This window comes from Microtus ochrogaster (assembly GCF_000317375.1).
Source record: "Microtus ochrogaster isolate Prairie Vole_2 chromosome 14 unlocalized genomic scaffold, MicOch1.0 chr14_random_3, whole genome shotgun sequence".
NCBI lineage: Eukaryota > Metazoa > Chordata > Mammalia > Rodentia > Cricetidae > Microtus > Microtus ochrogaster.
This window is the reverse complement of record NW_004949098.1, coordinates 14,616,216-14,642,821: the sequence shown is the minus strand read 5'-3', so window position 1 is coordinate 14,642,821 and position 26,606 is coordinate 14,616,216. Positions and strand designations below refer to the sequence as shown.

The 26,606-nt window shown below is 39.5% G+C and overlaps 2 pseudogenes; one reads left to right on the top strand and one right to left on the bottom strand.

The window, feature by feature from the left end:
* The window catches only part of LOC113458017, a 211,828-nt pseudogene extending 202,080 nt beyond the window's left edge, over positions 1-9,748 (bottom strand).
* A 73-nt stretch (positions 9,749-9,821) lies between these two features.
* Positions 9,822-26,606, top strand: part of LOC113455443 — a 36,363-nt pseudogene continuing 19,578 nt past the window's right edge.

Below are 26,606 nucleotides of genomic sequence, written 5' to 3'. Positions count from 1 at the left end.
TTCTTAAAATGCAAAGCAGCTTGGCTAGGACTAAGTCTGCTTTTCCTTTTGGCTTTGCCAAGTTCAACATGGTGTACTTCCATTCACTGCCCCTATTACTCCCGAAAGCTCACCACGTCAACTCTGGTAACCAGTTGACCCATGCTGTCACCAAGCAACTTTCAGCATACTGCTCACAAACCCCAATAAAGTACTTAGCCTCCTGAAAGAGCCAGAGATTGTGCTGACAGCACAGAAGAGGAAGCCTTGATTTAATAAAATATGTGCTGCTGTTAGCAAACAGACTCATTGAAAATATGCTGGATACCAAAAGCCATGCTTAAATCTATTCTTTTAGAATTTCTTTTGAAGGTTTCTTGGAATTTATTTGGATGTATTATTCAGCTTCCCATTGGCTTGCCAGTTTGTTGAGGGAGGCTTCTTGTTCATTTCCCAGCCACCCAGACTCATTTTCCTCCTGCCCTAACTCAAAATAATCACACAAAACAAGATCATTTGCAATACTGTTTGGCCAATGCCTTAAGCATATTGCTAGCTAGCTCTTATATCCTAAACTAACCCATCTCCATTAATCTATAAAGCACAACAAAGTTTTGGCCTACCAGCAAAATTTTGGAAGACTCCAGTGGAGGAGGCATCAGTCCCCAACAGCTTCCACATGGCTTTTCACTGACTTTACTTTCTATCTCCTGGCATTCAAGTTTAGTTTTCCCCACCAAGCTCTATTCTGCCATATCACAGGCCAAAGCAGCCCCTTTATTTCTTAACCAATAAAAGCAACACATATACAGAAGGCCTTCCTACATCAGTTCTCTATTCCATTTCCTTGATCTACTTGTGTTTTGTGACCTTAGTATCTTGATTTGTTTTTATCCTACTGTACTCCAAATTGAGGTCTGATGTAATAATTGGAGCATTGCTTATTTTGTTCAGTCCTGCTCTGACTGTCTGAGAGCATTTACTTTATAAATGATATGTTTTATTTTTTTTTCTATTTTCTCTTCTATTTTCAGGATGAGTGGTATTGAAATTTTGGAGGTAATTGCATGTAATCTATAGATTGATTTTGATAAAATAGTCATATTTAGTATATAATTCTTTTCAATACTTTAATATAAGAAGTACTTATATCCCCTAGTATTTTAAGTTATTTATTCAGCATTTTATAATATTCATTTAGAGTTTATGGTGGTTTGAATAAAAATGCCTTCCATAGGCTCAGATATTTGAATCCTTTTTGGTCAGTTGGAAGTGCTATTTGGGGAGGCTTAAGTGCTGTGACTTAAGTAGAGGTAATATACTACTGGGTTGGGTTTGCTTTCACATGTGTTTCCAGTTTCTTGCTTCTGGCATCATGACTCCACTCTGTCATCATGCATTCTAACCATGTACCACCATAAGCTTCAATAAATTCATTTTTATTTGCCTTCTTCATGATGTTTTATCATAGATATAGAAAAGTAAAACATACAACTCATTCATTATTGTGCTACTTATATTCCCACATAAATTGCTTTTTCTTTAATTTTTTAATTTTAAAATGTTATTTTATTTGTTTTAATGTTTTCCTGCATATTCATATGTAAAATATATGTGTACCTTGGGCCTGAAGAGGTGAGTAGTTGTTAGATACTTTGGAACTGAAGTTATAGATAATTGTGAAACACCATGTGGATAGCTGGGAACTGAACTTGGGTCATTTGCAAAAGCAACAAGTACTCTTAACTGCTAAGCTTCCCCTCCAGCTAATTATGGCAAGTACTGAAAGAAATGTTAATGAATTTGTTTCTTGGAATTCTTTCCAAATATATTTGGAAAAAGACTGCAAATTCTTTTTCAACTTTGTGTTTTAATATGTTGCTGAAATTTTTTGTTAGACTTCTGAGCTTTCAGTTTCTTTATTAACGATTTCTTCTATATAAGAATACATCATCATCAGTGTGTTAGTGGGGCAAGGCCAATTCAGACACCCTCTACTCTACTGAGAATCTTCGTCTGGCAATGGATAGAGATAGAGACAAAATCCCTCCTCAGAGCAACAGACTGAGCTCCCAAGGTCCAATTGAAGAATAGAAGGAGGGAGAAGATGATCAAGGAAGTCTGGACTGCAAGTGGTTGGTCCACCCACTGAGACAGTGTGCTTGTTCTAATGGGAGCTCACCAAATCCAGCTGGACAGGGACTGAATGAGCATGCGACCAAACCGGACTCTCTGAATGTGTCTGAAATGGGCGGCTGATTGAGAAGCCATTGATAAAGAACCTTCATCTGGAGATGGATGGAGATACAGACAGAGACCCACATTGGAGCTCTGGACTGCACTCCTGAGGCCCAGATGAAGAGCAGAAGGAAAGAGAACATGAGCAAGTAAGTCAGGACCACGAGGGGTGCGCCCACGCACGGAGACGGTGGGACTGATATAATGGGAGCTCACCAAGGCCAGCTGGACTGAGACTGAACAAGCATGTGATCAAATTGGATTCTCTGAATGTGGCTGACAATGAGGGTTGACTGAGAAGCCAATGATAGTGACACCGGATTTTGATTCTACTGCATGTACTGGCTTTTTGGGAGCCTAGTTTGTTTGGATGCATACCTTCCTAGACCTCGATGGAGGGGGAGCCTTGGACTTTCCACAGGGCAGGGCACCCTGATTTCTCTTAAGACTGGATAGTGAGGGGGAGGAGGAGTGGGGGAGTGTGAGGGGGAGTGAAGGAGCGGGAGGGAAATGGGAGTATGAGAGGAGGTGGAAATTTTTAATAAATAAATAATAAAAAAGAATACATCATCCGCAAAACTCTTTGGCACATCCATTTACTCTTAGTTATATTAGTTCATCTCTGTTGTCTTATTGAAGAAGTTTTTGTCTAGACAACATGAAAGTTAGAAAACAACCTTTAATTATCTTAGGATTCTTGTTTAAAGTCTAGCTTGAAAATAATAATAAAAAGACATGAAATGAATACAGTGAAACAGTCTTTTATATTTATTTACTTTGGGTCAATCATATACAGTTTATTTATAATCTTTCAGGGTACATCAAAAACATAATGTGGGGTTATCAGTATGGCCAGGCTGTAGAGAAGAGGGAACTCCGAGATGTACAAAGGTCTCACATTTGGCAAAGACTAAGTCCTATGGCCATGCCTCAGTCTTTCAAGTCTCTGGGAAGACCTATTAAGAAGGAGGAGTTTGAGAAGATTTATGGTCAAGTTCATGTTCATCAAGGACAATACTTGGTTCTTGTGGTTATTTTTTGTTTTTCTTTTTCTGTGCTCTCATGGAACCCTAGCACAGTATGCTACATAAATTTGGGTGGCTTTTTAATGTTCCTACTTTTCCTATTCCAATTTTCTATTTATGTGTTTTGTATCCCCAAAACAGTTAAATTGTTCATCACCTCATTTTTCCAATTCTACCTTTGCCTAAAGAAACCAACACAATACCATCACAGTTGACATGGTAGTGTGGATGGGGTAAATCTCCTACATGAAGATCTATAGTCAATTAATGACTGTTAATAAAGAGAAAATCAGTCTTCTCCAGGAAGGGATCATATAGTAAGTATCCATTTCCAAGTGGTCACGTCTAAACACATGAATATGAAAAATTTCTGATCGATTCAGTAGGAACTATATGAGAATGTCTCTATCATCTTTCGCTTTGTGTCTCTCCCTCCTTCCTCTTTCTCCTTCTGTGTATGTGTTAGGGGTTAGGTTACAATAATAATATTTGAAGAAATCAAGAATTTAAATGGATGTGGTAGAGGGACGTAGACATGATTGAAGTGGGAGAGGGAAGGATAGAAATGATGTTATACTGGACAATATCTATATAGATACACTTATCCTAAGAAAATCAGAACAGTGATCAAACATGGGTAGAATACTACCACCATATTGACAGTAATAACTTGCTGTGTCTTCAGGCTCCAGGCTGCTGATTTTGAGAGAATACTGTGTGCCTGATCCACTGGCACTGAACCTTGATGGGACCCCATCTACCAAGATCTTTGTATAATAGATAAGGAACTAAGGAGTTTTCTCTGATTTCTTCTGATACCATGCCAAACAACAACAACAACAACAAAAATCCCAATACTCTGACTTGCTCAGCATGTGACGGTGACACTGTCTCTCAGAGATGCAGAGAGGGAGACTGGAGAATGGGTCATCTTGATGTCACATCTGGCACTTAAGATTTGAAACCTGAAAACAAATTTTCACACAATCAAGTTTTTAAAAAAGGACTTTTCTTTCTTTTTTTTTTTTTTTGGTTTTTCGAGACAGGGTTTCTCTGTGGCTTTGGAGCCTGTCCTGGAACTAGCTCTGTAGACCAGGCTGGTCTCAAACTCACAGAGATCCGCCTGCCTCTGCCTCCCGAGTGCTGGGATTAAAGGCGTGCGCCACCATCGCCCGGCTAAAAAAGGACTTTTCAGCACACCTTTAATCCCAGCATGCAAGAGGCAGAGGTGGGCAGCAGATCTCTGTGAATTTGAGGCCAGCCTGGTCTACAAGAGCTATTTCCAGCACAGGCTCCAAATCTAATGAGAAACCCTGTCTCAAAAAACAAAACAAAAAAAAAAAGAAAGAAAAAAGAAAAGGACACTTTCCCAGATACCAGGCAACAGCACTGACCACAATCAAATGAACACAGTTCAAATGCTGCCTTCCTTGCCAGAACAGCAATCTCAGAACCTGTGTAAGGACCCTAATGTCTGTGCTGGGTCCTGCGTGAGTCTGACGTTAGCACAGTCTTTGGCCTGATTATGAAGTCCTCAGACCAATAGTCTGTGCTCTGGACATATGTAAATCAACAATGGGTGGGGCCAGTCTGTGACTCTATAAAGGCCTCTGTTTCAGTTATATGTCACATCAGTCAGAACCAATGATAGCTTGTGCTGGAGAGGATGAGAAGTAAATGAACACTCATCCATGTTTTGTGGAAATTCAAACTTGTGCAACCACTCTGTAAATCAGTATGGTAGTTTCCTAGAATATTGGAAATCAACCTACATCAAGACACAGCAATACCACTCATGGACATATACCCAAAGGATGCTCAATCATACCACTAGGACATTTGTCCAGCTGTGTTCATAGCAGCATTATCTACAATATTCAGAACTTGGGAACAACCTATATGCCCCTCAACCGAAGAATGAATATAGAAAATGTGGTACATTTATACAATGGAGTACTACACTGTGGGAAAAAAACAAACACTGACATCTTAAAATTTGCATGCAAATGGATGGAACTAAAAAAAAAACATCCTGAGTAAGGTAACCTAGAGCCAGAAAGGTGAGGATGGTATGTACTCACTCATAAGTGAATATTAGTTGTAAACAAAGGATAATGACCTATAGTCCACAACCCCAGAGAAGCTAAATAACAAGAATAACCCGTGCTGAGCGGTGGTGGCGCACGCCTTTAATCCCAGCACTCAAGATGCAGAGGCAGGCAGATCTCTGAGTTTGAGGCCAAACTTGTCTACAAGAGCTAGTTCCAGGACAGGTTCCAAAGCTACAGAGATACCCTGTCTTGAAAAACATAAAAAAGAATAACCCTAAGAGAAATATATAGGTGCCCTGGAAGACGAAATAGACAAAATCCTCTGAGAAAATTGAGAGCATGGGGGGAGGGTGACAAGGGAGGATAGAGGGAGAGGAGGAAGTAAAAAGAGAACTTGAGGGAACAGAATGGTAGAGATGGGGAAAGACTGAGACAGAGAGCAGGGAAAGGTATATCTTTGTGAGGGAGCGATTATGGGACTAGCAAGAAACCTGGCACTAGAGAAGTTCCCAGGAATCCACAAAGATGATCCCAGCTAATAACCTAAGCAATAGTTGTGAGAGTTCCTGAACTGGCCCTGCCCTGTAGTCAGGTTGATTCTTACCTTAAATATCATCCTAGAACCTTTATCCAACAACTGATGATAAAGTTATGAGAGGCAGATATTCACAGCAGAGCATTGGACTTCCAAAGTCCTGTCAAAGAGTGGGAGCAGTGAAAAAATGTGCAAACGGGACAAGACCATGATGGGGATACCATACCTGAGTAAATGGGTACCAACCAACTCCAACTTTCCAGGGAAGGAGGTAGCATAAGACCAAATTAGTCTCTCTGAATGTTAGTAACAGTGGTATGGCTGGTGCAGACTGTGGTACCACTGGCAGTGGGACCAGAATTTATCCCTACTGCTTGTACTGGCTTTTTGCAACCCGTTCCCTTCTAAGGGATACCTTGCTCAGCCTAGATATAGTGGGGAGGGCTCTGGCCCTTCCTCAAAGCAATGTGCTACACTTTGTTGACTCCTCATGAAAAGCCTTACCCTCACTAATGACTGAAAGGGGCTGGGTTGGGGGAAAAGGTAGAGGGAACAGGAAAAGGGAAGGGAGTGAGTACTGAGATTGGTATGTAAAAAGAGGAAATATAGTTTTTTAAAACACATGAAATAAAAATGCTTCTGGTCAGAAAATGATTACAAATACACAATAAAGACAGATTCTGACAAAAATAACTTTCTGAACTGGACACAGTGTGTTTTAAAAGATGTATGTAGATGGGAGATAGATGAAAATGAGAATAGAAAAAACAAAACCAAGTAATATAAAAGACTACAGAGAGTCATAGATTTAGGTTGTAAAGAAAAAAAAGTAACATAAAGATGGAATACACGTAGAGAGTCTGGGTTATGTATGGTTTTGTGTTTTCCTTTTTTTTTTTTTTTTACTGTGGAGACACATTTCATTCTGGGGTTTACTAAGCTTAACAAACAAAACAAAAATATTTTGACTTCCAAATTTGAGTCTAAAAATATGTTACTTTGGAAAAGAGGTTCTGCTTTTGTTTGCACAGAGGATGAAAACCTGTGAATTTGTTCCAACCTAATGTGATTTGACGGAGTAAGATCCACTGAAAGGTCTCCCTGAACAGTAAAAATACTTTGACCAACCAACAACAGGAAAGCAGTTTGGAGAAAACAACACTAAAATTCCCAAAATGGTTGTTTATAAATGTTTGTTTTCATTTAAAGAGGATTGATTATAAGTGATAAATGGTCATAGTTAATTTCTAAAAGACAAAGAAAATATAAGGAGTACATGACATGGAGATGAATACCTTGCATTGCTATGGATCTTGGACTATTGATGTTATTAAATTGTTTATGTGTTTTTTACTTTTGTTTTATGTATTATGTTTACACAGCTAATTTGAAAATATAAAGTATTAATTAAAAATTATAGATAAAGAGAAAGTCATTTATAATAATCAAGGTTTTAGTTAGGTTTTCTGGGTATATAGAGATACACTTCAGTTTGATGAATAATCTTCATCTTCAAAGACGTACATAAAATGGTATCTAAAAAGTTTTAAGAACTTAGACTTTTCTTGATACCCCTCCGGAACGTTAAATTAAAAGGGAATTTTGTCATAAAAACATGAAATGTAACACTAATTTGTCCCTATTCTCATTTCCAAGTTGATGCTTTTAATAAATGGTAACTTATTTCTAGGTACCATTAAGCTAATTATGCTAAAATCTCATTATCATTCCTTGGCTCATATTCATTTCAAGGTTTTGAGATGATGTACCATGCAGGAACAAGGAATCTTCAAAGGGCATATGGGAGTCTTAAAACTAAATTTAAAATAAAATTAAAAAGTGTGGAATTATATCCTCATTCACCATATATGCATTATATTTTAAATTTAATTTTTTTCAAATGTAGATATCTGTGAGAAATCTGCCAAGGATAGATTTTGGACACCATATAATTTGCTGAAGTGTTATGGAAGAATCCTGTGCTTGATTATGAAAGGGTCCCCAATCTACTTTGATATGGGGAGAAGGCATGTTTGTGGTTTTCACAGAATGAAATGAAGCTCACAGATGCAGTATGTGGAGCTGAGATATTCTGATCCTAAAATTGCCAATGATATTCAGAAAAGTCAGAGTGAGACATATTTGATCTATGCTCCTGGTACACTGATCTTGCTGTTTGGGAAAAAAAAGAAATTGTGGTCACAGTCAAGGATATATGATTTTTAAATTGATCTGCCACTGCAGAGTTCCTGATTGCTCAAAAATATTTTTTTATGTTTGGCATGACAGAAATTCCTTTATTTTGCAAAGAATATTGCCTTGGTGGGATTTCTTGGAGTATTTCCAATACTAATAATGGTGTATGATAAGCAATTTACATATTATAATAAGTTATTACTTCCTCAAGGTAATTGGGTAGATGATACTACACACCCCTCAATGATTTTCTCCATGCACGAAGAAATTGCTTGAGTCTAATAGGACTTTGTAATGGAAATGATGTACCGACATTACCCAATTGAAGTACAACATCACAGGGACATCACAGCACATTCTTGACTGGTCAACATTTTCAGGCTCCACCTTGATAATAATTCTTTTTGTCTTGGTGGCTCTACTTTTGTCTTCACCAGCCGCCATTCCAGACTCCACTGTGCCTTTTCTGCTTCCAGTAGTTGAAGCTAAATCATCAGGTGCCTAGCTGGCGTCTTCTCTGTATTTGTTTGTGCAGAAAATGTTTTGGAAAAATCCTTTTCACCAAGTTCCACTTTGATGTTACTATCTTTGCCATCTCTAATATCTACTATTCCGTGGTAAGCTCTCACAGTACTGTGGTATGAATGTCTGTTAGTGCAGGTCAGCACATGCTCATCTAGTAACTTTTCACAGCTGAAGCCAAATCCACAAATATCACATTATGATAAAACTATGCCCATGTTCTTTTGGAGTAGATTATTTAGACATAGAACTTTATTTACACACATCAAATATTGGCTCAGAAAATTAGCTTAATGTATGACTCAGAAAAATTATCTAATTGTAGAGATTCTTAGTTGGGCTCTCTATTATGTGGTGTATGCACCATCGAACTGAGCTCTGCACACCACCTGCTGGCTTCAGTGCCATTTTTAGCCATAGTGTCTTCATACACTCCAAAGATCATCTTGCTGTTCTGTTTCCTTGAAGCAGAAGACTAACACTTTGAACTAGAACAATCTGCATCCTGTAAGTCTTCCAAGCAGTCAGACAGCTGAAGAAGGTAGTTCATTGCCACTTTGAATTGCTCAAAACTGGGATGAGCAGTCATAATCTTTCCTAAACACATGAACTACAAAATGAGATCAAGACACTCAGCGCTTATTTTCGTGTTGATGCGATTCAGCTGTGCAGTACTGTACTGATGGCTCATTAAGAACATTCTAAAATAGGAGCTACAGGCAGCCAAAACCCGCTTTGTGTGCCTGGAAATAAATGTCATCGATAGCAATGCAGCAGTCGCAGAGAAAACCCCATTCTCTCTGGTTGTTGAGCTCCCGAAGGACAAAGCTGCTGTGGCCGGGCTTCGCCATCTTCTAGTAATCAGACCTGCTCCCGACAGCGTCCAGAGTTGGAAAAATGTCTTGTCAAGCTCTGCGATCACGTGGACGGGAGGCTCAGGTGGAGAGGCAGCTAGGGGCAGTCGCTGAGTTCAGACCCATGCCTGCATGCTCCAGCTACAAGGGCTCTGATTGCCACCCAAGTGGCTCTCTCAGAACTTGTACTTGTAAAAGCCCACCACTGGAGGTGAAAAGCAGTTTCTTTTTTGGGGGTTGGGGGGGGCGTGAAAGAACAAAATAATCTCGTCCACAGAAAAATCCCCAGAGACGTACCACGTTTTTTTTTTCCCCCAACATTTACTTATTTAATATTCTGTCTATATGTCTGCAGGCCAGAAGAGGGCACCAGACCTCATTCCAGATGGTTGGTTGCCGGGAATTGAACTCAGGACCTTTGGAAGAGCAGGCACTGCTCTTAACCACTGAGCCATCTCTCCACCCCTAGACATATCACTTTTGAACTGTGCTGAGGAGAGGGGGTGGGAAAGAGCAAGCAGAAATAGGCGTGGCCCAGCAGCCTCCTCCCACGACCACGCCCACATCGGCGGCCTCAGGCTCCCGGAAGTTCCCTTCCCACCGACTGCTCAGCAGCAGCAGGAAGTTACCTAAGCGTGCTCCTGGCCTGTCAATCAACCGCGGCCTCCCGCCTCCACCTTCTCGCCTCTTTCCCAAAATAAAGGGACAAATAAGTAATTTGGGAAATCGTCTGGAGAGGGGATTCGTCCTGGATACGGGGAGGCCACGGGCTGCACAGTCCACGCCAGGCCTTCGGCAGGGCCCGGGTCAAAGTTGCACAAATCTCCCCGACGACTGGCATCTATCTACTCACCCGGGCCTTGGGGCGAGCGGCGGGCAAGCGGAGGCGAGGGGCTGGGTTGTGCGGAGACACTCCGGCTGTGCCAGGGACAGCGCTGCAACAGAGGACTTCTGCTGCTGCACAGGCGCTCCTGTCTCAAGGCACTTAGCCGGCGCGCTTACATGGCGACTCCGAGTCTGCCCACCAGTTCGCGGCGGCGTCCACCAGCCTTCCCCACAGTCTCGCCCTCCCAACCACTCCGTGGATGGCGGCTAGAAGCTCCCGCGGTCGCCTGTTGATTGCAACAACTTTCTGACGCTGGCACTGCCTGCAACGGCGCGGGCGCCCGGGCGGCGGCTGGAGCAGCACTCTCGCCCATCTACCCTGGGTCGCCTTGGCGCTCCTCAGCTGGACGCCACTGGGATCCTCCTGACTCCCCACGGCTGGATGCTGCTCTCTCCGTGCCCAGAGATCAGACCCCTGCCCCTCAGGGCTCCGCACTTGGACCCGCCGCCACGCTCCACCCTGGACACTCTGGGGACGCTGACACCGTTGTACCCTCTGCTTGCAGCTCGCCTGGTCATGGTCTCCTTTTCCTCGCGCCCCTCCGCCCCTCCTTGCGGGAGCCTTTGGCCTGTGGCCTGAGTCACTTCCCCTGCCACGCCCCGCAAGGCCCACCTCCTGTCCTGGCTCCCTCCTTGCAAGGCCACCTGCCCAGTGCCCTCACCAAGACATCTTGTTGAAATCTGGTTTCTGCTTTTCTTTCTTGATTTTCTAAAGTACACGTGACAACCAGGAAGAAAAAGCACCTTTAGTTCATCTTACTTCAGCATGAAACCACAGAACAAATATCCCCCATTTGTGTCCTTAAATCTCTGCTGAACATCCTTTCACAAGTGTGACAAGGAATTACTCTATTCACAAAGTATAGTGGGCTGTGCAAAATGGTTAGCCACCTAGACTCCAGAAGGAAGGAAGAAGTGCCGACAGGAAGATAGTAGGATCTGCTATTGGATCCAATGGCAAGTGAAATGCACATCTCTGCTGATTTAGAAAAGGTCTTAGCCTGATTTATAAAGCAGGGTCAGGAAACATTGTTCTGTGTCTTTAAGAACAGGCTAACCCAATGGGAGGTGCACTTGTCACTCAGGTATCACTAGCCAATCAGGCCCTCCAGGTAACTTGCCAGTCAGAAGCGGTGGCAGGGCCTTTCCTGGTTCCGGCTTGGCAGTGGAGTGAAAGTGGAGCCCGTCGCTTGTGCTGTTCAACTAAAAATCCTCCAGGAAACTGCATGGACCGCTTGGGAAAGCAAGGAAACCGCGACGTGGTGAGTGAGGGGCTGCTGTCCCTGGACTGGGAGGAACAGATGGTGAGGTGCGGGAATCAGTGAGGTGGTTCCTCTCCAGTTCTGCTTCAGAAACTGCAGCCAGATTCCCAACCTTTCAAGTTCAGTGCGGTGCCTGCAACTCCCTGAATAGGGCAGGCCTCTGAATAATTTTGCACTGTGGGCTGAATCTGCTCAGAGCATTGGGAGCAGGGAGCTGAGTGAAGAAACCTCTTTCTAGGCAACATCAGAATGCTTTTAGTGCGTTCATGGAAAGCAGGTTGCCAAACTCATGGAGGTCTAGTTTCTCTAGTATCTTCTAGATGTTCAGCACTGTGCATTTCACCTTTATGTGTGAGATCCATTTACTGTTAATTTTGTGGAGGTTATAAAATCTTCTGTATGTTAGGTAGCCCTCCACTTCTATGCCGTGATGTAGAAGAGTAGAATTGCTAATATAAAGGATTTACCAATGTTTAGAAAATATTATGTCGCAAAAAGTAGAACTTAACACAGGTAGGACTGTCTCTAAAATACATAAAATTATACGTGTATGCTTGTTGGGCCTCATGAGGCCTGGGCTTGAGGCCCAGTGTAATTTCCTGAGCCTAACTTGAGTTGGCCTGAGGCCTAGTGTAACTTCCTGAGCCTATCTAGGGTATGAAGTCCTGTCTCTGCCTAGCTACCTTTAACGTGGCATAGTATTATTGGCCCTCATTTCTTACTCCTCCTTGGCCCATCCTAGGCTTCTCCCCCACCATCACAACCCATATAAGTCCCTGCTTGATACAAATAAAGGAGTTTCTGCTTTGACACACTCCCGACTCAGTTGGTGTGTTTCTCCTTGGTAGCCACATTGGGAAGATGGTTGAGTTTTGACTATCATTACTTTCAGCCCCACAGAGAGTCTGGCAGTTCCCGCTCTGCCCCAGCTCTTTCTGCAGGAGAACCCTGTAGATTGGTGGCCAGGGTAAGGAAGCTCTATCCTGTCAGGAGCTCTTTCTGCCAGAGAACAGGGCATGTGATGGCCAGGCCTGTTAGAGATTAGGAATGTTGAATAAACAGGATTTTTCAGACATTTGGCTCCAAACCTTTACAAAGAATCCTTCCCTTGTTTACAACTAGACCATCTGCATACCAAAGAACAGGCCTATAACAAGCTGCTCAAGGGGGCATAACAGGGTCACAACCAACCTTAAGGCTTGATGTTCCATTCAAGTTTCATTTTCTTTTAGAGAAAAGCATAGTTCTGCCTGATGGGTAATATGACACCAGGTGACAGCTGTTTGAAAAATAAAACACTGTTGTGTTAAGGACTGGCCTGATCAACTAAGGATTTTATTTAGGTCCTCCAGCAGGGTGGAGGGACATTTTTGGGAGAGAGAATAACAGCCTGGGGCCTGGGCTTTGGAAGCTTTCCTAGGGTCTTGATGTATTGACAGTTGAACATAGCTCCTTTGGTAAACACCTTGGGTTTTATCAAACCCTTTGTGGAAATGTTGCTGTAGATCCTGAGAACCCATCAGAACTATGGTTGTCAATCCCAAGGCCTTTTGATTTTAGTAATGATCACTCAAGACCCCATATTCCCCTTGTGTAACATTGTTTTATAAGCCTCCCCTTGAATTTGTACTAAGTGTGAGGGTTTCTACTGACTTCATTGAAGTCTTTCATTTCCTTCCATTTCCCCCAGGAAGTTGGATACAAGATTGTATTCTTAAGAAACTTACTTGGCATGGAATTTAGCATGTGCAAGAAATCCCCACCCTAGCTTTTATCTTTTCTTTTTATTTTCTTTTTGGGTTTTGGAGACAGGGTTTTTCTGTGACTTTGGAGCCTGTCCTGGAACTAGCTCTTATAGGCCAGGCTGGCATCAAACTCACAGAGATCCACCTGCTTTTGCCTCCCGAGTGCAGAGATTAGAGGCGTGTACCACCACTGCCTGGCTTTTTTTTTCCCTCCTTCCTTCCTTCCTTCCTTCCTTCCTTCCTTCCTTCCTTCCTTCCTTCCTTCCTTCCATTCTCCTTTTTCTTTCCAAGACAGGGTTTCTCTGTAGCTTTAGAACATGTCCTGGAACTAGCTCTTGTAGACCATGCTGGCTTCAAACTCCCAGAGATCTGCCTGCTTTTGCTTACAGAGTGCTGGGATTAAAGGCCTGTGCCACCACTGCCCAATTGCTTTTATCTTCTCTACCTTCTACTTGTCCTATCTTCCTCATCCCCTGGGACCTTCACCACAGGACCCTGCCATGGTTTCATGCCGCTGGTGTACTTAAGAAAGTGTTCTGGAAATAACTTTGCTATCTAACCCACCCATCTGCCTGAGTGGCTAGACCTACAAATTGCCTATCTCTTTTGAACTGTTCATAGTCTAACATGGAGCATGAACACGAAAGACATGTAAGGATGATAGCACATGTGAAATGTAATCTCAGTTGGCTCCTCTTTGAGTATTAGGCAGAGATGGATGTGTACCATCATCAGAGAGATTTTTCTTTTTTAATCCCCTTTGTGTGAAGTGATTTATCAAAAGGAAGGTATATTAATTCTATAAGTGTTGTATTCCATCCTGTTGGAAAACTGTGTTTGAGACAAGCTCTCTTAGGTTGACTTGGGTGGCCTTGATTCCAGTCTGTTGCACTCAAGAAATTGACCTTGTTTTCCTCTATATTACACCCACTGCATGACTGTAGCATCTATCTCAGTTTTAAAATAATTTGTTAGAGTCATTTAGTCAGCTCTCCAGTGCAGTCACAGGAAAAGGATCTACATATGGAACATTGCTTCTGTCTTCTGACCAAAATAGGAGGAAGAATTTATTCTGTAATGTGTAGGGGAAACAGGGTAGGCAACCAGCTCCCGAAGTCACCATTATGATAAAGGACTTGACTATGGTCAGGGGAGTGTTTCTGTAATTTCCCAGCGTGTTTTAATTCATATCATGTGAATGAACACAGATCAGTGTGGGTGTACAATTTGGAAAGGTTATTTTGAGCCAATGAATAATGAAGGTGTAATTAAGCAGAGATCCTATGCAGATATGTTCAGTCCTGTTTGACACAGTTATGTGAGCTCAGAGGTTTGAGGAACAGTCTATTGATTTTAACTCTATGTGTCAGCTTACAATCTCAGCAGACAACTTGTACATATGGGGAAAATCGGACTATCTCTTATTAATGACATTCCCTCTTCTAGGGAAAGGCCTACTGTTTTTCAAAGTCAGTATACCTATGCTTACTAATCTTAAAAATACAATATTTTTATTATTTTAAAAATCACTTATTGTTATCAATTTTAAATATTTTCTTTAAATGGATTCCTGCCTTTATCTCTGTTTTTCTTCTCCAATGTTTCTAGGTCATTAATACCTTCAATCCTTTTGTCTCAATTAATGTTGATTATTGATTTCTGTATAAAGCAATATGTTATATAGTTTAGGTTTGCCTCATATTTTGTAATTGAGAATTGCTTTAAACACCTAACCTTGCCTCTTCTGCTCAATGCTGGGAAGACAGTTCTTGCAAACTCCTTCCAAACTGGGCCTTCACTAGGCAATGAAAAGAAAAATTAGACCAGTTCATATGTGACTTCCAGTCTCTCTGTATTTTTTGAGGGGACTTATATGAAGAGGGACATGTGCTCTAATTGAGTCACTGAAAACTTGAATCTTACTGAAACTGGTCAGTAAGATTGTTGAAAAGGAGAGGTAGGTAGGAGGGTGAGAGCTTTCTTGCTTCAACAGTAGTTGAGATTAGCATTGTGGAATTAGGTAGTCAATTTGAGATGCTTTGTAAACGTCCTGATTGGCCATTTCTTATGGTTCACAGATATGTGCAATTAAAAATCTGTATAAAGGACTGACCTGATCATGAAACCAGTTGTTACAGTAGTTCAACCAAAATAGAAGATCTGGGTAAAATGTTGTGACCCTGCCTAACAAGCCTGTTATTTTTCTTGTTTAAGATGTGCATCTTTAGAGAATAGGTCGGAGAACTCTTTGATATGCTCTAATCCCTAGTCTGGACCACATGGTTATAAAGTCTGTTTCAACATTTCAAAATTAATCTTGAGATTATAACTCCATCATATCCATATTCTCTTTCCTGACTCCAAGCTTACCATGACTCCTTATATTTTTCTAATTCATAATCACCTTTTCTTTAACAAGAGTTGAGTGTGACCTGTGTTTTTTAGCAGGATTTTCCAGGTATGAGGCAGTGGGTTGGCTAAACTAGACATTGCATGTGTAATGGAATGTGCACACAAAGAACCCTGTGATTAGGATGAGGATCAGGATGTGCTGACAAGAGTAGAAGATAAGGCCCTGTCTAATGCACTGGAAGGTCAGAGCTAGAAGAATGTGTTGCCTGAGTCATTTGATATTGGGTCACCTAGTAGGGGAGCTGCTAGCATTCTGAGGCACATCTGGGAGGCTCTAACCAATGAGGGACTTTGGGGCATCTGAGCAATCAGGATTACTAGTGACATGTAGTTTTCAGGTTCTTTCTGGAATTCCCCTCTGCTTTTGCTGTAGTGAGTTGTAAGGAAGACAACAAGCTGTGCCTTGGTGAGTTTGGCATGTTCAGAGCAGGTCTGCTGTGCTGTCATTTCTGCGGGGAATTGGATGGACCATGAGCCAGACTGATTATGTGGTGACTTGGACATTGACCCTTGTCCTCTGAACCTCCCTGTGTATGGATTTCCTGGGAAGTGGGAAACTCTGCAACCCAGGAATGGGAGGATATGATGCTTGTAGTAACTCTGTCCAGTGTGCACACATGAGCATTGTTTTTTTGTGTGCAGAGGGGAGACATATTGGAAATCTGAAGGTCTGTTTTCTAGAAGTTCTGAATATGGCATTCCACTCTTAGGTTTGTCTCATAAATGATAGAAGCAGTTTAGAAACTGTTAGACAGATGGTGATAGGATCAACTTTCAGCAATACATGACTAGAATACTGTTAACTTTCTTTTTCCACCAGCCACAGTGGTGTGATTCAGTAAAGTTTAGTTCCAGAGGACAAAAGGAGTTTCTGAGCTGCACAGGTTTTTTTCAGGTGTGCATGGTGCTGGGCTGGTAGATAGGTCAGAATTCAAATCTCGTACCATAATCCTTGTGTCGTGAAGTAGATTTTAAATTATTCTTCTATGTTGTTTTGGAATTGGGCAATAGTGGGGGGAGGAACTTATTTTCCTTAAACCACAAGGAGGTATACAGGGCAGCAGAACCTTAGCAAGTGATCACCTTCATTTGCAAAGAGATCTCTAGAGCATGAGGTTTTTGTTTTTGGAAGAAATGTTAGTAGATGGACAGAGGGAAAAAAAATTAAAGGTCGCTGTGAGCTAATTTTGTGAAAGTTGTGAAGTCTGTATTTATTTAATTTTCATACTGATAGGATCAAAGATAGATTGGTAACATTGGTCAAAATCATACTTTTCCTTCCCAAGTATTCTTTGGTCTTCTGATTAAAAATTGACAATATTTTCATGCCTTTGTTCTTGGCTTTTTCTCCATACTCCCTTTATTCTTACATAAATATTGTATATATTTTTAATTGTTGGATCTATGTGGTAAATATAGAAGTCATATTAATCTGTGTACTGTTTTCTCATAATTCCATTAGCATTCTGAGTGTTTCCACTGTGAATGTAGTTTTGTAATCAACTTCCCTGTTATAAACTGTTGGGCATTGTTATTTATTGAATTCATTTTATGGTGCAAATTTACCATAGACAACATTTTAATGTTACTGTGTCATTTTCCCAAGGATCATTTATTCACTTCTTTGTTTATTTAGGCTGTCTTGTTCTTGTTGTTGTTACTCCGTGAAAGACTTTTGGTTTATTGGACAGAAGGTATTATGGGTCTTGGTATGTGATTTAGCACATATTCTTTTTTGGGCCTGACCTGAGTTCCATTGCCTACACTCAAATTGTGAAGCTTTGAACTTTTACTATTCCAGATCCAGGGGATCTGAAATCCCTTTTTGTATGTCACTCATAAATATATATATATATGGAAAACATTCTCTCACATGTATAAACATGTGAAAAAATAACAAACTTGTTTTCAAAAGTGTTTGTGACTTTTAAAGAAATTGGGTAAAACAAGTTGCCTTTGGTGTACACTGCTTCTTTAAAAATCTGTTGTCTTGCATTTTGTTTTAAACAGTTTTCATTTTCTCAGTTTGATGCAGACTTACAGGGCTATCATTCATCATAGGAAACAAAATGGTGTCAAATGATGATCCTAACAGACATACTTTTATTTGTCATAAGAGCCTGAGATTCTTTAGTAGTCAAAACTATTTTCTACAAAGTTAAAACTTGAGAAGGCTTCAAGTGAATCTCTCCTATTTTGGTGGAACAGCCCTGCTTGCCCAACCCAGTTTCTTTAATTGGTAAAAGAGAGAATTGGAGTGTATAGGATGAGTGCTGTTAGTGATTCCCTGGAGTATGATTTTGATTAGAATCTTGTAGTTCTTGTTTAAAGGACCTCAAAATATATTTGTTTGTTTAGTATTAATTAAACAAAATATATTAGTATTTTGTTTTATTAGTGATGCCATCTCTGTTGTTGATTTTATTAATTGTTGTCTAATTATATTGTTCATTTTCTGGAAAATAATGGTCTCACCAATTTTGTATTCAGATTTCTCATGAGTTCTTTGAGTTTTTGTTGGTTTGGGAAGTTTCTGTATAGAGAGAGTTTTCTCTTTTTGGTCTTAGATAATTGCCTCTTCCCATTACCTGTCATATCTGTGCTTTATAGTTGCTGCTATCTTCATGTATGTGTTTTTGCTTCTAAAGTGATTGATATGATTAGGAAATTGGCTTTGGATCTTTAAAGCTTTTTGATATATTATTATCACTTTTTCCTAATTAACCTCAGCTTTCAACATGACAATGCCTAGATTCATCTGAGCGTACAACTGAAAGGGTACCTAGATCACAATATGTGGCTAACTGAAAGATGGGGGTGTTGAGGGTAATGATAGACACTGATGGCCAAGGTCATAGGATTGTAGTGGGCAATAGGCTCTATAGGAAACCATGGAGTTGGGCTGGTCTATCTTGAGAGATGTGTGTCAAAGGTTTTTCAGGTGAGTTTCCATGACTCCTGGGAAGAATATGCCTTCCAGTTCCTGAAACACTGATGCATTCCCTCAGGTAGTGAAACATTCAGGCTAATATGTGTTTCTGTATACGATCGCTTAGTAGTCAAGGAATTGTAGAAGTTTAATAGGACCATTGATCTTACATATTAGTTTTTTGTACCCTGTATGACTTGCAAACTTTGTTTTATCTTGGCAACTAAACTATATTTATTCTGAAAATTTTCATTATCTTCTGTTTCTTATTAAGAATAAAAAATATAATTGCTCTCCATAAAATAGTCATAGCATCCTCTATGACTATTACATTACTGTATATTTTGTAATATATAATGTATATTATATAATATAATGATATAATGTAATTATATCATATTACTGTAGTGACTCCAGTCCAAGCCTGAGATTACTTCGGGCTCTATCAATTGATTGGTAAATAAGCACAGTTGCTTAGAAGACATCATGAAAAATTTAGCGAGGGGTCATTTGTGTGATATTTTGGCCCAAATTCCTTCTTATTCTCTCCATATCCCAAGAAAGTGTATAAGGCAGTATTAAAACGTAACAGTCTGATTTTTTTCGACAAAATACTTCTACTGGATGGTTATTACTGATGGATGGTACATTTGCATCAAGAGGGAAAAGGAAACAAGGAGAAAGAAATGAAAAATGAAGTTGGACGTTTCTCTCCTACCCACCAATTTCTGAGTAATCACTCAAAAGCTTATATTAATTATAAATATTTGGCCAATGTCTCAGACTATCATGGACTACTTTTGTCCTGTGGTTCCTGGTTGTTACCTTACATCTTGCTTCTCTGGGAGCTCTTAGTGTCTCCATTAATCTGCCATCTTTCTGTATCTCTGTTTGTTTTTTCCACCTAGCTATATTCTGCCCTGCCATACACCAAAAGAGCTTTATTCATTAACCATAAAAAGCAACACATAATTACACTATATAGAAGAATACCCCACATCAAATAAGTCTGTATTTTGATGAGAAAAAAATAACACTAGGTAGTTTCAGATGGCAATATAATGCTAAAAAAGGTTCAGGGATTGTCAAGTATTTTAGCTCCATTAGAAGGAAGAATCTTGCTCTACATTTGAAGCCTATGAAGGTGCTTCATCCCTCTAAGTCCTTATTTCATGAAAGAGTACACAAAGTAATTCCTTGTCCCAGGAGCAACATCATACATACTGGATGAAATTTGGTCTAGCTTGGTAGCATCCATTATATTTTGGCGGGATAACATATGTTGTACTGATTCTGGAAACAGAAAAGATGTAAAATGTAAAGGTCATGGATTCTTCTGTGGTCAGTACATCACTGTTGTACCCATCTATGTTTGGCAAAGTCAGTGTCCCAGTGAAGAGATTGTAAGAGTTCATTGCATGAAGCAATGAAGATGAAGCTGGGTTGCATTTGAAACCACAGGATATTGAGATACCCAAGCAATGAGACATCTGTCATGGCGAGCTGCATATGAGGAGTTGAACTTGCAAACGAGTAAAATATATGAGAACTTACAGGGTGTTGTGTGATATGTTGGTCATATTTTGATTATAAAGCTTGCTTGGAGTCAGAGAGCAGAAATAGCTATTAGCTGACACAAAAACATAGAGGTTTACAATACTGTGGAAAGATAAGCGACATAAAGTATCAAGGTGGGGCTGTTAGAGAATATTGACCTTTTGTGGATGGAGGAATGGAAGAGGTTTGAATCACACCGGTGACTACTTTGCTGCTTCTCTAATCTTTCAGGTTCTTTCTCCTGATATCTAAATCCCTGTATTTTCTTGATAAAGATTCATTAGTTAACACTTTGTCTGGCACACTGAAAGACATGCTTAATAAGCAGCAAGGGGTAATTAAGATCCTCAGAGATTGATTTCACTGCAGCTTATTGACTTGAAATATTTCAAATTCTAATGAAAAGGAAATTACACCTAGGGGGAAATCTTGTGAAATATTGTTTGAAGATGTGTTACATTCAGTGATGCTGTGGAATATTTGTTTAATGATGCAAGAATATGTTGCATTCTTTTATGATGCATTTATTTAATTCTATGAAGCTGTGTTACTTTGCTTGCCTAAAACACCTGATTTGTCTAATAAAGATCTGGATGGCCAATAGCTAAGCAGGAGAAGGATATGTAAGGCTTCCATGCAGAGAGAATAAATAGAAGGTGAAAGAGAGAAGAACTAAGGAGGAAGAAGAGGCTAGGAGGACAGCAGGAACACAGCTGTAAAGCTGCACAGCCAGCCAGGAAGGAAGAAGTAAAGAAAAGTATTTATATTAGAGAAACATGAAAGACCAAAGATGAAATGTAGATGAGATAATTTAAGTTAAGAAAAGCTGTATGGAAAGAAACCAAGTTCAGCCTGGGTATTCATATATATGAATAAGTCCCTATTTGATTTATTTGGGAGCTGGGTGGTGAAACTCCAAAAGAGCAAAGAAGAAAAATAAAACACAAACAGCTACAAAATGGAGCATCCTTTGGGCATGTGCCCCAAAACAGTTTAGTAGAATCCTGGGGGGTAGATCTATTCCCAGTTTTCTGAGGAATTGCCATTTTGATTTCCACAGTAGCTGTAAAAGTTTGTAAAAGTTATTCCCCATACAAGAACCAGAGTGATGTAATTGAAGTGTTGATCAGCTCATGCCAGTCTAAAATTTAAGATTTTTTTTTTTTTAAATTTAAGAATTTTTCAGTGACTTGAAATTCTTAGGCCTGCTCGTATCCAAATACCCAAGTTGGTTTATAATCCCCTGCTACTCCAGATTCAGGGAATTGCACATCCTCTAGTATGTCACTTGTATATACATGGAAAGCATTCTCTCTCAGACAAAGAAAATATACCAAATGTGTAGATAGAATTGTTTTTCAAAAGTTCTTATGACTCATAAAGCACTTAGAGCAAAACATATTTCTTTATGTATATAACATAAATCATATACTGTTTCTTTAAAAGTCTGCCATCTTGAATTAGGTTGGGAAAAGTTTTCATTTCCTCACTCTGCCACAGACTTACAGGCAATCATCTGTCACAGTAACAAAATGATGCCTAAGTGATCTTAACAAATGTCATTTTCTTCATTATAAGTGAATGACATTCTTTTGATGATCAAAACTATTTTATACAAAGTTAAATCATCAGAAATCTTTCAGTGACTATCCAGTTTTGTTGGAACAGCTCTCCTTGTCCATTCCATTTTCTGTTATTAGCAAAATTCACAACCGGAGTGCACAGAATGAATCCTGATTAGTACTTTCTTATGGTTTAATTTTTTTAGTATCTTGTTGTTCTTGTTTAAGTGACCATATGTTTGTAGGTCTGTCTTTGTGTATTGTTTTGTCAGTGGTGTTATCTATGTTGCTGATTTTATTAATTATCATGTAAGTTTGTTGATATTTATTGAGCTCTACATTTTTCTCTGCTCCCCTCCCTACCTCTCTCCTCTCCTCTTCAATCCTCCTCCAAGGTCCCCATGCTCCAAATTTACTCAGGAGATCTTGTTTTTTTCTACTTTCTACTTCCCGTGTAGATTATATCTATGTAAGTTTCTCTTACTGTTCCCATCGTTGCCTAAGTTCTCTGGGATTGTGTTTTGTAGTTAGGCTTTCTTTGCTTTATGTTTATAAACCACCTATGAGTGAGTACATGTGATATTTGTCTTTCTGTGTCTGGGTTACCTCACTCAAAATAATGTTTTTTTAGCTCCATCCATTTTCCTGCAAAATTCAAACTGTCATTATTTTTTCTGTGGTATACTACTTCATTGTGTAAATGTACCACATTTTTTCTTATCCATTTCTTGATTGAGGGCCATTTAGGTTGTTTCCAGGTTCTGGCTCTAACAAACAGTGCTGCTATGAACATAGTTGAGCACATGTCCTTGTGGCATGATTGAGCATCCTTTGGATATATACTCAAAAGTGGTATTACTGGGTCTTGAAGGTTGTTTCCTAATTTTCTTAGAAATTTCCACACTGCATTCAAAGGGGTTGTACCAGCTTGTATTCCCACCAACAATGCAGAACTGTTCCCTTTCCCCCACAACTTGTCCAGCATAAGTTGTCATCAGTGATTTTGATCTTGGCCATTCTTACAGGTGTAAGATGGAATTTCAGAGTTGTTTTGATTTGCATTTCTCTGATGACTAAGGATGTTGAATATTTCCTTAAGTGTCTTTCAGCCATTTTATATTCCTCTGTTAGAGTTCTCTGTTTAGGTCTGTACTCCATTTTTTAATTGGATTATGTGATCTTTTGGTGTCTGATGTCGTGAGTTCTTTGTATATTTTGGAGATGAGACTTCTGTCTGATGTAGGGTTAGTGAAGATCTTTTCCCATTCTGTAGGCTGTCGTTTTGTCTTGTTGACTGTGTCCTTTGCTTTACAGAAGCTTTTCAGTTGCAGGAGGTCCCATTTATTAATTGTTTCTCTCAGTGTCTGTGCTGCTGGGGTTATATTTAGGAAGTGGTTTCTTGTGCCAATGCATTCAAGTGTACTTCCCACTTTCTCTTCTATGAGGTTCAGTGTGGCTGGCTTTATGTTGAGGTCTTTGATCCATTTGGACTTGAGTTTTGTACATGGTGATAGATATGGGTCTATTTTCATTTTTTCTACATGTTTATATCCAGTTACGCCAGCACCACTTGTTAAATATGCTTTTTTTTCCCATTTGATATTTTTTTGCTTCTTTATCAAAGATGAGGTGTTCGAAGATGGGCGGATTGATATCTACGTCTTCTATTTGTTTCCATTGGTCCTCCTGTCTGTTCTTATGCCAATACCAGGCTGTTTTCAGTACTGTAGCTCTGTAATAGAGTTTGAAGTCAGGGATTGTGATGCCTCCAGAAGTTCTTTTATTGCACAGGATTCTTTTGACTATCCTGGGCTTTTTGCTTTTCCAAATGAAGTTGAATACCATTCTTTGAAGAATTTTCTTGGGATTTTGATGGGCATTGCATTGAATCTGTAGATTGCTTTTGGTAAGACTTCCATTTTTACTATGTTAATTCTGCCTACCCAAGAACATGGGAGGTATTTCCACTTTCTGGTGTCTTCTTCGATTTCAAGTTCTTGTCATACAAGTCTTCCACTTCTTTGGTTAGAGTTACTTCAAGAAATTTTATGCTATTTGAAGAAGTTTTGATTCTTTGATTTCTTCCCCAGCCCTTTTATCATCCGTGTATAGGAGGGCAACTGATTTTTTTTTTTTTTTAGTTACTCTTGTATCCTGCTACATTGCTGAAAGTGTTTATGAGTTGTAGAAGTTCCTTGGTAGATTTTATGGGATCACTTATGTAAACTATCATATCGTCAGCAAACAGTGAGAGTATGAGTTCTTATTTTCCAATTTGTATCCCCTTGATCTCTATCTGGTGTCTTATTGCTCTAACTAGGACCTCAAGAACTATATTGAATAGATATGGAGAGAGTGGAAACCTTGTCTTGTTCCTGATTTCAGTGGAATTGCTGGGAGTTTCACTCTATTTAGTTTGATGTTGGCTTTTGGCTTCCTGTATATTGCCTTAATTATGTTTATGTATGTTCCTTGTATCCTTGTTCTCTCCAAGATCTTTCTCATGAAGGGATGCTGTATTTTGTCAAAAGGTTTTTGACATCTAATGAGATGATCATGTGGCTTTTATTTTTTAGCTTGTTTATATGGTGGATTACGTTGACAGATTTTCGCATGTTGAACCATCTGTGCGTCTGTGGGATGCAGCCGAATTGGTCATGGTAGATGATGGTTCTGATGTCTTCTTGGATTCAATTTGCTATTATTTTATTTAGTAGTTTTGCATCAATGTTCATGAGTGAGATTGCTCTGTAATTCTCTTTCTAATATTGTCTTTCTGTGGTTTGGTTACCAGGGTAATTGTAGCCTCATAAAAAGAGCTTGGCAATGTTCCCTCTGTTTGTGTGGAATAATTTGAGGAAGATTGGTATTAGTTCTTCTTTGAAAGTCTTGTAGAATTCTGAGCTGAAACCATCTGGTCCTGGGCTTTTTTTGCTTAAGAGACTTTTGATGGCTGTTTCTATTTCTTCAGTAGTTATAGGTCTGTTTAATTTGCTTATCTGGTCTTGATTCAATTTTGGTAAGTGATATATATCCAGGAAGTTGTCCATTTCCTTTAAGTTTTCCAATTTTGTGGAGTACAGGTTTTCAAAATAAGACCTGATGATCCTCTGTATTTCCTCCATGTCTGTTGTTATGTCCCCCTTTTCATTTCTGATTTTGTTATTTTGGGGATTCTCTCTCTGCCTTTTGGTTAGTTTGAATAAAGGTTTGTCTATATTGTTGACTTTTCTTGAAGAACCAACTCTTCATCTCATTGATTCTTTGTATTTTTATCTTTGTTTCTATTTTTTTTTTTTGATTTCAGCTCTCAAATTGATTATTTGCTGCCATCTAGTTCTCTTAGGTGAGTTTGCTTCTATTTGTTCTAAAGTTTTCAAATGTTCTGTTAATTCACTAGTGTGGGATTTTTCCACCTTCTTATGTAGCCATTTAGTGCTATGAACTTTCCTCTTAACACTGCTTTCATTGTGTCCCATAAATTTGGGTATGTTGTGTGGTCATTTTCATTGAATTGTAGGAAGTCTTTAATTTCTTCCTTTATTTCTTCCTTGACCCATTGATGATACAGGTGAGCATTGTTTAATTTTCATGTGTTTGTGGGGTTTTTTTTGAAATTAATGTTGCTTTTGAATTCTAGTTTTAAACCATGGTGATCTGATAAGATACATGAGGTTATCCCAATTTTTCGGTAATTGTTGAAGTTGGTTTTGTTACCAAATATATGGTCAGTTTTTGAGAAGGTTCCATGAGGTGCTGAGAAGAAGGTATATTCTTTTCTTTTTGGATGGAATCTTTTATAGATGTTTGTTAAGTCTATTTGAGTCATAACATCTGTTAGTTTCCTTGTTTCTCTGTTAATATTTTGTCTGACTGACCTGCTCAGTGGTGAGAGTAGAGGGTTGAAGTTTCCCACTATTGTTTTGTGGAGTTTAATGTGTTATCTAAGATTTAGAAGTGTTTCTTTTACATATGAGGGTGCCCTTGTTTTGGGGGCATAGATGTTCCGTATTGAGAAATCCACTTGATGGATTTTTCCTGTGACTAGTATGAAATGTCCTTCTTTGTCTCTTTTAATTGATTTTAGTATGAAGTCTAGTTTGTTAGATGTTAGGATAGCAACACCCACTTGTTTATTATTCCATGTGTTTGGGGGTTTTATGGAATTAGTATTGCTGTGGACTTCTAGTTTTAAAGCATGATGATCTGATAAGGTACATTGGGTTATTCCAATTTTTTGGTATTTGTTGAGGTTTGTTTTGTTACCGGGTATATGGTCAGTTTTTTTTTAAATTTTTTTTTAGGATAAAAAGTTGAATTTATTAATATTTTCATGCCTATGAGAACCCTAAACAAAAAGGAATTTTAGATGGTTAAAGCTTAAATACTGTCTTAGAACATGTTTGTGTTTATATGAAGCCCAGACTTCTGGTATTAAATTCTTTTTTTTTTTTAAATTTTTTATTGGGAAAAAGAGAAAAAAAAAGTAGTTTCTGCCTCCTCCCAGCTTCCCATTTTCTTTCCCCTCCTCCCACCCTTCTCCCTCTCCCCCCACTCCTCTCCCCCTCCCTTTCCAGTCCAAAGAGCAGTCAGGGTTCCCTGCCCTGTGGTAAGTCCAAGGTCCTCCCCGCTCCGTCCATGTCTAGGAAGGTGAACATCCAAACTGACTAGGCTCCCACAAAGCCAGAACATGAAGTAGGATCAAAACCCCTTGCCATTGCACTTGGCTTCTCATCAGCCCTCATTGTTCGCCATGTTCAGAGATTCCGGTTTTATCCCATGCTTTTTCAGTCACAGTCCAGCTGGCCTTGGTGAGCTCCCAATAGATCAGCCCCACTGTCTCAGTGGGTGGGT